The 12,458-nt window shown below is 41.2% G+C and overlaps 1 protein-coding gene across 1 annotated transcript in view; it reads left to right on the top strand.

Annotated features, from left to right (window-relative positions):
* Window positions 1–10,969: 10,969 nt before the first annotated feature.
* Window positions 10,970–12,458, top strand: part of LOC307110497 (FRAS1-related extracellular matrix protein 1-like) — a gene marked incomplete at its 3' end in the record, with an annotated part of 80,614 nt that continues 79,125 nt past the window's right edge. The window contains exons 1-2 of the mRNA XM_079789615.1: window positions 10,970–11,002; window positions 11,969–12,086. The remainder of the gene's footprint in view (window positions 11,003–11,968; window positions 12,087–12,458) is intronic.

Raw genomic sequence — 12,458 nt, 5'->3', positions numbered from 1 at the left:
TCATTCCCTGTGCTCTTGTTTTATTCTTGGCAAGTAGAGTAGTCTATCATTATGTTATAAAAACAGCTCCAAAGCACCAACTATGGGAAATCTGTGATCTTCCATTTAAATTATGATGGGGATGGCTTAGAATTTTTTAGTCAAATTTAGGAAGATGTCTCCCAAGGAAAATTCTTACCTCACTCTTTATTCCAATCCTCAAACTGCTCCGTTTCCCTAATTCCACATAGTTTTCATTATAATGACAAAATGACTTAAGACCATCTGATTTTTTTTTTTACAAATAAAAAAGTTGGAAGTTCACACTTCAAATGCTTGACACTTATTTGGAGAAGTTGAAAAGTTCCTTGTAAGTCTGTCATTGACATTTTTAAAGTGATTGATTATTCATTAATAAATATTAAAGTGCTCTCATATTTAGGAATAGTTAAAACCTTACTAACAACCATGCTGTTATCTATGTTAAAGAATCTCCTGGCTTTAATTACCTGGTTCAATCACTTCAAATTGTTGGTATTCCTATGAATATAGTGATAACCAAACTTGTCTTCATGATATGAATCTCAGTTAGCTACCCCCAAATTGAGACTAAGATTCTTGTCTGCTTAAAACTGACCACCTTCCTCAGTAAAAAGAATTGAAGTTTTGTACTTATATGCCATTTTAAGTAGTTCCTTAATTAATCAATGGCATGCCATTAATCTCAAGCAGAAATGGATATCACTTAATCATCCATTTAAGAAGTAAGTCAAAGTGTGGGGGGAACCCATCAAATTGTGCATTGATTTAGAGACAAAAATAAAATTATCAATAAATCACAAAATGATTCAACAACTGTTCTTAGGAAATAATTGCGAAATCTTTCTTTTTTTAATTTAAATACTCGGTTCTCATAAGGTATTTAACTGCTGTGTTAAGGACTGCTTCTGTTCTTTTTATGGACTGTGTAAGTTTAACTCTTAGATCTGTCTCAGGAGATATATTTGCTTCCAAGCCAAATGAGACCATGTACTTGCTTTTAGTGAATGCAAAGACAAAATGGATGTCTGACTGTTTCCTCTTGGAGGATAAAGACACTTCCTCAAATTAGCTTCTCTTAAGATACTTTCAGGTTTGGTGAAAGTAGATTTTAGAGAAATGATGATGTTGCCTCTTTTGAAGGAAATATGTCGGGAAGATAATACTGATTAAGAACCATGGAGTTATAAAGTATTCAAAGTTTACTTAGAGAATATTTAGATACATGTCCTTCATTCTGCTCCATGGAAAGCACACTTAGAGGGAATCACAGACACATACATTCCAAGCCCAGCCCAGGCAGGTGGACTTGTAGCCATGGATCATTCATGTAGCTTCTCTATGTCAGTTTCCTCGTCCAGAAAATCACAAGGATAATGCTTTTCCTCTTTACCTCTGAGTTATGAGGATTAAATAAAATCATGAATGTAAATGTGGACTCATGAACTATTGCACTATCTGTGGAGAGATAAAAAATATACGTCTGATATTATTTGAGGAGAAAAGATAAGCCCTACATTCTTTAATTAATCCTTGATTTCCATAAGCCCTATTTTCTTTTATTTCATTTTAGCTAATGTGACCATGGCTAAAGCCAGATTTTTGATCCAGGAGCTTGTTACATAAGGAGACTGAGAAGTGTTTGCAAGACATTTGCTTAGATCAACAGCGCTCAAACTTTTTGTTCTCAGGGTTGCTTTATACTCTAAAAAAATTACTGAAGACCCTGAAGAGCTTTTGTTTAATTGATGTTTACTGTATTAGAAATTAAAATGGAAAAATGTTTAATTTATTTCAAAGGAACAATAAATTTATTACATGTTAACATAAATATTTTCACGAAAAATAGCTATAATTTAAAAAACAAAAATTACTGAAAAAGTGGTGTTGTTTTACATTTTTTTTCAAATCTCTTTAATGTTGACTTAATGGAAAACAGCTGGATTTTCACATCTGCTTCTGCATTCAGTCTCTTGCAAATATCACATGTCACATAGCCTCCAGAAAACTACATTCTGAACTCATGAGAGAATGTGAATGAACAAGGAAAAGAATATCTTATTATTATAAAAATAATTGTGACTTCATGGAGCCCCTGAAATGGTCTTGGGGATTTCTAAGTGTTCCTGACTACTTTGAGGACTGCTGACTTACAAGATACTAAAGGCATACATTGCATCTTGTGATTAGGGTACATCCTGTCAGAGGGTACATCCTATGCAGATACCTAAATCTGATTTAGTCATCATAAAAATCTTCCTAGCCTGTTGTTTAAAGAACTTATGAATTAATGATAATCTCTGAACTTAACAATTGTCCTTTTTTTAAAAAATATATATTTTATTGATTTTTTTACAGAGAGGAAGGGAGAGGGATAGAGGGTTAGAAACATCAATGAGAGAGAAACATTGATCAGCTGCCTCCTGCACACTCCCCACTGGGCATGTGCCCGCAACCAAGGCACATGCCCTTGACCGGAATCGAACCTGGGACCCCTGAGTCCGCAGGCCAACGCTTTATCCTCTGAGCCAAACCGGTCAGTGAACAATTGTCCTTTTTTTTTTATTGAGCTATAATTGAACTAAGATAGCTAACATTATTTTTATAGCTACACAGACTAATTGTTTCCAGAGGAACTGAATTTTTACTTCATTTCTACATAAAGGCATTATAGATATCTTTTTGTGGTCAGAAAAGCAGCAGGACTCTGACATTTCTCTCCTGGCTTGTTTATGTAATCGGTGACGATTACAAACTCGTTTCTTCAAGTAACTTAAGGGGAACAATTTACTTTGATAAAAATATAAGATGATATGATTACTGCAGGGGAGGCCCAGAAAGGTAAGAGATTTGCCTTAAGTCACACAGCTGCCTGATTGAAAAACTGCAAATGGAACCCAGTCTTCTGATTCTTTACTCAGAGCTTTTTATCCTGATTCATTCTTAACTCTATTGGAACAATTATGCTCTCATAGTGACCTGTACTTCCCCTTCGTGGTGAATTCATCACATTCACATTTATAGTTCAGTGTCTGTCTGCCGCATTTATTGCTATATTCCTAGTATATAGCAGATCCTAAAAAATATTTATTGAGTAAAATATATTGTGATAAATGCACAGAATTAGAGTCAGGCTAGGTTTGACTGGACTTAGAAGTTAATATTATTTAAAATCATGCTTCTTTAAAACACTGTAGTTGAAACATATTCCTACTCTGAGATATAGCAATTTCTGAAATATACCCAAGAGAAACTAGTACATAGGTCCACCTAAAGACATATAGGAATGTTCACAGCAACTTTATTCATAATGGCCCTAGCCTGGAAACAACCCAAATGTCTATTAACAAAGAAATAGATAAATTGTTGAAAATTCATTTAATAGTATATTATATAGTAATAATAAAAATAAAAGTAAACTACTAGTATTCAAATAACATGGGAAAACCTCACAGAACTGACGTTGAGTGAAATAAACCAGATACAATATACACTGAATGATACCATGTATACAATGTTCAGTAATAGGCAAAACTCCTCTGTTGTGATTTCAGCTAGAATAGTAGTCACCTCTCAGTAGAGAAGGAGGTTATTGACTGGGCAGGGAAATGAGGGAACGTTTTCGGCTACTGAAAATATTCTATATCTTTATCTGGGTGGTAGTTATATGCGTGCGTAAGTTCATCAAACTCTATACTTAAGACTAATGTACTTTATGCACTTCATCTCAAATCATATGTTTTTATACCTCAAGTATGTGTTTATTTTGTTAATCCTCACCTGAAGATATTTTTCCATTGGTTTTTAGAGAGAGTGGAAGGGAGAGAGAGAGAGATAGAAAGATACATCAATGTGAGAGAGACACATCGATTGGTTGCCTCCCCCACATGCCCCAACCAGGGCTGGGGTTTGAGCCTGCAACCGAGGTACGTACTCTTGACTAGAATCAAACCCGGGACCCTTCAGCCCACAGGCCAGTGCTCTATCCACTGAGCCAAACTGACTAAAACTCAAAATATGTTTCTAAAAAACCCTAAAGCTAGAACTTTCTTTGGAAAAAATTTTAAATCTTCAATGTGGAGGATCAATTTTTCAAAAATGTCCTAATTTCTACATAAATGATATAATCCACACTAATTAAAGAGAGACATGCAAATTGACTGTCCCTCCGCCACACCCACCAGCCAATCAGAGCGAGTATGCAAATTAACCCAACAAAGATGGAAGTTCATTTGCATACGCAGGCACGGAGTGAAGACTGAAGACAGTGTAGAAGGAAACGAAGCGCTGCAGAAGGGAGCGAAGCTGCAGAGAAGGGAGCGAGGCAGCGGAGAAGGGAGGGAGTCGAGGTGGCGGCGGAGACAGGAGGGAAATCCATCTTGGCAGGCTTCACTCCCTTCTCTGCTTCACTCCGGCTGCAGGAAGCCCTATTTCAGGAATCTTCCTGCAACGGACCTCTAGTTAACTAATATTAATAGTCAACATTTATGGCATGTTTCTTATGCTGCAGTAACCATGTGAGTGCTTTGTATACATCAGCTAATCTAATGACATTTGATCTTTACTTTGGAGGTGCCAGAAGACTTCTCGAGCATATTATTCCATTCAAAATTCATGCCAACTCCTGGAGATGTCTAAAGGAATAACACCCATTCTATACATCAGGTAATTGAGGTTCTGAAAGATGAGGGCACTTCTTCAAGGTCACACGACTTGTAAATGCCAAAGCTTTCCTGCCATCCATGACTCTCCCTATGGATAAGCCACTCTGTTGTTCTTTTATAGATCTGGTGCACCATGAATCTGTGCACCAGGAGGTCGCTGCCACCCTCCTGTAGCTCTCCACCCACTGCCCCACCCTCCTGTAGCTCCCCCCGCCCTTTCCCTCCTCCCTCCCCCTTATAGCTTGCTGCCCTGCCTCCTCCTGTAGCTCTCGGCCACCCGCTTGTAGTTTGCTGCCCCTCCCTCCTACAGATCCATGATCTGGTTGTTACGTGGTTGGTCGTTACACCTCAGGGCGTAATGGATAATTAACATATTCCTCTCATTATTATATAGGATTACAAAGCATTAATCTGGTAAGTTCAAAATATCAACCTTCTTACAGGTTCTTCCACTGTGAACAAGTGACATTTGATGAAGATAGCCTTAAATGTGAGTGTCAGTACCAGGAGTGTTGCTAGACCAGGGCTGGGCAGTGCATAGCCCATTTTCCACCAGGTTGGAACAGCAGTGACCTCTGGGCACACTAAAGACTCTTTGAAATCACTCTAGATAGAAATGCTGAGGTTGGCAGGCTGGTCCTGCTTGTCATACCGTAGGGGAATTAGAAACATGGGATATATTGCAAAGGCACAATGTGGACCCCTGGCTTGGAATCCAAGGACCCAAACTCATGTTCCCATTCCACCATTAGTTCTGGGAACTTGGACACATCTTTGGATTTTGAATTTCTCTTCTATAAAATGAAGACCCAGAGGCAGGTCATCTCTATTATTCCATGAATTCACTCTGTGAATACATTTAGTGGATACAAGACTGAGAGGCAGCCTCTTGCTATAAAAGTACAGCTAAAAGTCATTGATTCTTCTGAGACCAACAGAATAATGTAAAAGTTGTAGTGTTTTGTAATGATTAAATGAGTTAATGCCAATGAAATAGCTTTGGAAATTGAAAAAGACTCTATCCTACCTAATAAAAGGGTAATATGTAAATCACCATCACTCTGCTACGCCCACAATTGGGCCAGCGGGAGGCACAGGGGGTGGGACTCGGGGTGGCCGATTGGGCCGGTGGGACGCTGAGCTCGTGTCGCCAGAGGCGGCGCGAGCTCAACGTCTGCGCCATGGCTGTGCTGTGGCACAGAAGGGGCCTCTGGGGCAGCGAGCCCACGTCCTGCTGCGGACCATCAAAAGCGGGGGAGCTGGGTGCCTGTCCGCTCCAGCACCAGGCCTTTCGAAAGCCTCTGCCGCGCCGGAGGCTTTCGAAAGGCCTGGTGTACCTGTGGACAGACAGCCAGCTCCCCCGCGATCGAAAGCAGGGAGCTGTGTGTTTGCCCCAGCACCAGCGGACCCCCTGCCATCAAAAGCAGGGAGCAGGCTGCTAGCAGTGTCCGCGGAGCGTGCTAGGCTTTGCGGGGCAGTGGATATGGCCTGGATGGCAGGTTAGATTTGCAATATTCAATTAGAGTAATTAATATTTAACTGAAGTTGCCCATATTGGAGTAGGTTAGACCATTCACTTCTTTCTTCTCTTCATGCACTAAGGGAAAAATGATGCCTATTGGATATTGCAATTTATGCATTTAAAATCTTAGGAAGGGCTACTATTAGACCCCAAAGCTACAGTATACTTGATATTTCTATTAAAGTTGGTGAAGAAGAGTCAGTTTTAGAGAGTTTAAGAAGACAAAAACACAACACATATTCCTAATGCGCCTTTGCAGAAATTGAACAAGATAACCGATCAGTGAAAAAGCATGGACCAGACAGGTAAAACATTCCCACTCCGCTTCCTATGGCAATGAGAGTTTGTTTTGCTCAAATGTAGCTGGTCAGAGGTTTCATGAGAAAAAGTTCCTTGCAGAATAAATTTTGGCTTTGAAATTTTTCTGGGATGGAGTTTCTGGGACCCATTCAGTCTTTTTGATCCCTGGTAATCATAGTTGTGACAGATCTAGGTGCTATCCTATCTAATAAAGAGGAAATATGCTAATTGACCCTCATACTGCCAAAAATATGGCGGCACCCACAGCCAATAAGGAGGGAATATGCTAATTGACTGCCCGCCCTCAAAGATGGCGGCGCCCACAACCAATAAGGAGGGAATAGGCTAATTGATTGCCCTGTCCTCAAAGGTGGTGGCACCCACAGCCAATAAGAAGGGAATATCCTAATTGACTGCCCCGCCCTCCGCCACAGATGGCAGCACCCAGTCCCCTCAGCCCTGCCGGGGCGGCAGGCACGCGGCAAGGCCAGGCTCACCCCTGCTGCGTGCCTGCATCTGGAGTCTCCCAGTCCCCTCAGCCTCCCAGCTGCCCAGGGCCAGCCTGAGGTGCAGGCAAGCCTCGGATGTTGGCTGCCCAGCTGCCCAGGGCTGCCCAAGGTGTAGGTAACCAGGGCCGGCCGAGGCTTGTGCTGCTGGCAGTGGCAGCAGCAAAGGTGTGATGGGGCATCGCCTTCCCCTGATCACCGGGTTGCCTCCCACCCCTGAGGGCTCCCGGACCATGAGAGGGGGCAGGCTGGGCTGAGGGACACCCCTCCAGTGCATGAATTTTCATGCACCAGGCCTCTAGTTTATAATATTTATAGATGATAAAGTATCTACAGTTTATTTTAGGTCCAAACCACTACTGGTGATACGTAATTAATCTTTCCACTGGATTTAAGTCCAAGCATTCTAAAAGACTTACATTCCTATTCCTCAGAATAAATAATTAAGAAGGCCTCTCTTTTTTCCCCATCCACAACTGGAAACTGTAGAGTCAGCACCCTTCCCAGGCATCCAGTGCTCCCCCATTCAGAACACTTAAGTGGAAATGCTCAGGAGAGGCCACAATTAAGGGGAACAGGAGTCAGGAAATTCTCCATACTTTCTCAATGATAGCATTTGTCAGAAGAGGAAATTAGATGATAGGAAAATACTGAATTGGATACCATTATAATTGACTGTTAAAACCCAAGGAAATAGGCTAAAACTACTCTGAAGACAGTGGGGTTGATAAGTATGCTGCTGCGAGAAACTCAGGAGATTAAGGCTGAATGTGAGAATGAGAGCACATTTGTCAGGAGAGAGAAGAGCAAGCATTCCTGCTGGATTATCAAAGAAGCATACACAACGGTGGTTCATCACTTGTACTAAAAGTACCACCTAGAGTTTATTGTCTGTTAAGGTTCACTCTTCATGTTTACATTCTATGGATTTGAACAAATTTATGAAGACTTATCCACCATTAAAATATTACACAGAGAGGCTTGGCCGGGTGGCTCAGTTGGTTGGAGCATAGTCTTGTACACCAAAAGGTTGCAGGTTCAATTCCTGTTCAGGGCACATACCTAGATTGCAGGATCGATCCCCAGGAAGCAACTGATCGATGTTTTTCTCTCACATTGATGTTTCTCTCTCTCTCCCTTCCTTTCTCTAAAAATCAATAAATATATCCTTGGGTGAGGATTAAAAGAACAGTATCATTCAGAGTTTTATTACCCTAAAAATTCTCTGTGCTCCATCTATTCATACCTCTTTCTCCCTCGATCTTTTTACTGTCTCCATAGTTTTGCCCTTTTCAAAATGTCAGGTAGTTGGAATCATAAAGTATGTAGAATTTTCAGAATGGCTTCTTTCACTTGGTAACATGCATTTAATATGTCGTTTCATGGCTAGATAGCTTTTTTTTTTTTTTTTTTTACTCCTCACCCGAGGACATTTTTCCATTGATTTTAGAGAGAGTGGAAGAGAGAGGGAAAGACAGAGAGAAACATTGATGTGAGAGAAACACATTGATTGGTTGCCTCCTGCACATTCCCCGACCAGGGCCTGGGGTGGGGAGGAGCCTGCAACCAAGGTACATGCTCTTGACCAGAAGAGAACCTGGGACACTTCAGTCCACAGGCTGACGTGCTATCCACTGAGCAATCGGCTAGGGCATATAATTAACTTTATGAAAGTTATGTTTCCTGCAGACATTTCAGAATACACTGCAATCTAAATTTGTTATTTTTTTGCTCAGAATGCTGAAAGCATTCCCGCCCCCAAAGAAGTGGTATAGAAATGGTATTTCCATTTCTAGACTAATTAATAAACTTTATTTAGTCCAGATGTTAGAAGAAGCACATGATGTGATCACTTATTAGATTCCTTTATCAAATGGATTTTATTTCAACTATTAGCATCTAGAATCATCTGCATTTATTTTTTGCATTTGAGATATTCACAAAGTGGGTGATTTTTAAATTCAATGAGAACAAAATTGTCATTTTGTGTCTCAAGGCTTTATTTCTTGTCCTTTCAAGATTAGTATATGAATCATACATGGTAACTATATTTTGTTTACTAATAACTGTGCTTAATAAGCAGTGTTTGTTTACTTATAAAGAGCTTGGAAGTTTCAGACAGCAAATCAAGAGATTCATTTAAAAAAATATATTTTATTGATTTTAGAGAGGAAGGGAGAGAAAGAGAGAGATAGAAACATCCATGATGAGAGAGAATCATGGATCGGCTGCCTCCTGCACGCCCTCTACTGGGGATCGAGCCCGCAACCTAGGCATGTGCCCTTGGCTGGAATCGAACCTGGGACCCTTCAGTCCACAGGCCAAAGGCTCCATCCACTGAGCCAAACCAGCTAGGGCTCAAGAGATTCTTGAAGACTTAAAATTTATGACTTCGAGTAAGATATGTAGCAGTCATTGCTGAAGTATCTATACAGCAAGTTTTTAAATAAAATATCTTTCTTCTTTTGCATTCTTATTCATTTTTCCCTTCTTTCTTCCTTATATAATTTTCTCTCCTTTTTCATTCCCCTCTCTTTCCCTCATTTGTCTAAGGAAAGGGGTTTGGTGTGATGACCTTGTTAGGGAAGCCACAGTCTAGATTGAATTGGATTTATAGTGCCCTGTACTTTAAGGTTTAGAATAACCAGACATGTCTCAACGTAAGCATTTTCCCCAAACTAAGATAATACTCCTACTTTTCTATAAATGGTCAATCTAAAAGTTTGGCCAGATGGTATGCCATTATTTTTTTTGCCTGGTGGAGATGAAATACAAGAAAGTATTTTAGTATGCAGTTGTTAAGGAACAAAACCCTCACCCACTGAATCCTGATAAGTTGAACCTCCGTGGAGCCGACATTTCTTGACCTGTGATATATTGAATCAGTGGGGTCAGAAACTATATGCAAATGAGATGAGATTAATGAAACTTTGGTGGGTTTATAAACTGAAGAACTAAGGACTTAACAACAGAACCCTAGACTCTCCTAACTTTTCCTTTGACTGATGTGACAAAAGTTAGAGAGATCAGTTCCCCTTCCTCCTCCCTGCTGAATGAATGCTGGGCATCTTGTCTTAATTAAATAGCCTTTCAGAATGGGAATTTGTTTGAAGTAAAGAGGTTCAGGGAGGAAAGTGTGTTTGAAGAGTCTGAAGGGTCAGGAAACAACTGTGTGGGTATGTATGTGGGTGGGCGGGAGCGTGTGTGTGTGTGTGTGTGTGTGTGTGTGTACCTGTGTTATATGTGTGAGTATGCACACACATGGGTGTGAAGGTGTGTGAATATGTGAGTGCATGCCTATGAAGTGTTTGGGTGTGGGTGTGCCACCCGTGGGTGCCTATGTGTGTGCCCCATGTGTGCACCTGTGTGTGGTGCATTTGAGAGACTGTGTATGTTGCATGTGTGTGTGGGTGTGAGATGCAACTGTGTGCCGAGAGCTGCGGGCGGGAGAGCAGCTTCAGCTCAGCCAGTGGCAGAGCAGTGAGCACACAACTCATAGTGAGAAAAGAAGCTGGGGAGAGACAAGGAGAAGCCACCGGCCTCATTAACAAAAGCTCAGTTTTGTCCCTGCGGACCCAACCAGCAGAAGGGACTGAGGAGCTGTGGCTCTCCGCCAGGGAGGTTGGGGCTCCCTGCGAACAGTTGCAGGCATCCTCTATCATGCCCCACGCAGAGGGAGTCCTGGGGCTTGGCAGCCGGGAAGTTTTCAGAGCCGCGGCAGCCGCCTTGGAGAAGACCCGTGGAGAGAGTGAAGTGTGTATGTGACCTTCAGTTCTATCTTTTCTTGTTGGGAGGGTTAATGGACATTTAGTACAAAGAAAGCTCAAACTCAGCTGACCTGAAAGACTGGAATTTCAGCTCTCTTTCCTTCCCGGGGTTGTTTTTCCTCCCCCTTCCTCTCAAAGCTCTTTAAACCAGAGATTAACCGGTCAGTGACTCTGATTCCGCCAAAGGTTTCTAACTCTGGGGCTTGGAAAGGAAAAGCACTACCTGTAAGTATCTGCTTTCTGTACTTCCTCTCATCTGTACTGTGCATGTTCTGTTTAGCAGAATGCCCCAGAGGTGGTGTGTGGTGGTAGCATTAACTCCAAGTAATGATGCAAGAAGTCTATGGAGTCTGCTTGCAAAAGTTTAATTCGCATGTAAACTCAGAAGGTGGTAACTTGCAGTGTTAAAAAACCATGTGCCCCAAATGGGATTCTCTCTATTACATAACAAAAATTTATAACTCCCTTCTGAACCCATTTCCAATGGCACTTGCCAATGAAATCATCATTTCTTAATTTTGTGATTCCAACCTCAACAAAATCAGAATGTTTCTTCTCAGCTAAAAGAAATGGCAAAGGAAAAGAGGCAAAAATTAACAAAACAGAAAATATCCTCATGGTACACAGATTTGGAAATTTGGAATGATTTTTGGATACCTTTAGTTTAATTGCATGTGGGTATGTATTTTTAGAAGCATGATTTCTTTTTTATGGGGAGGATAGTTGAAGAGGCAAAGGAATATTGTTCTGAAGTTTCAGACTGATTTTTAAGCCCTTCCTGCTTATTACCCAGATTTGGTCTAGAGATTTCAATGCTGCAGTAAATGTTTTTGTTTGTTTGTTTATCTGATGTACAGAAATAGTTTTTAAGGCATTTAATTTAGATTTTCTGACTTTTTACTATTGCTCTCCGTCTTGTTGCATGGCATGAATTACAAAGCTTAAAGGAGCATTTCCGGAGGCCAGTTGGAGTTTATGGCCTGAGACTCTTGCTGGAGAGATTAACCTCTTCAGGGCTGGTCCGCAGACCAGACCTAGTGATGCAAATGCTCTTCGGGTTTATGTTCTGGAGAACTGATTTGCCAGTTACAGCTTGAAAAGTTACTTCTTCGTGCCCTGCCTTTCACTTGATCAAAGTGCTTTCAGCGGAACTCTAGGCAAATGTTAACTACCTTTGCTCTTTCACTCCAGGGACTCTTAAAATTCAGCATGCATGAGAACCTCCAGGATGCTTGGTGGTAGGCCACACCCCCAAAGAATCTGAGACCTGGGGTGGGGCCCGGAATTGACCCAGATGAATCTACTGCAGGTGAGCTCACTGCATCTATCTTGTTCTTGCAGTTAAATTCTTTTCATGTACTTGGTTAATATTAAACTTCATATCTAATTAATGCACTTGAGTTTGAGCTGATGTTGAGCATAAATTGTGTGCAACATGGTTTTGCATACTTGGCCGACAAACCAGGGCTTTTTAACCAGCTTTCCTATCAACCTCCTCTTTTTTTTTCTTGCTCTCCTTTCCATTCCTATGTGTGAGAAAGGGAGTTGGGCAAAGGAACCTGGACACCAGATTCCCCTGCCTCCATCTTTTGGGGTGTAGGGTCTGACCTGCCTCCACGTGGCTAAGCAATGTTTGTCTTGTAAACCTTAAGCCCAGGGCTGTTCTTAATTCTTTATCAGC

Source organism: Cnephaeus nilssonii (genome assembly GCF_951640355.1).
Source record: "Cnephaeus nilssonii genome assembly, chromosome: 14".
In the NCBI taxonomy this organism is placed as follows: domain Eukaryota; kingdom Metazoa; phylum Chordata; class Mammalia; order Chiroptera; family Vespertilionidae; genus Cnephaeus; species Cnephaeus nilssonii.
This window is presented reverse-complemented; position numbering and strand designations above follow the sequence as displayed.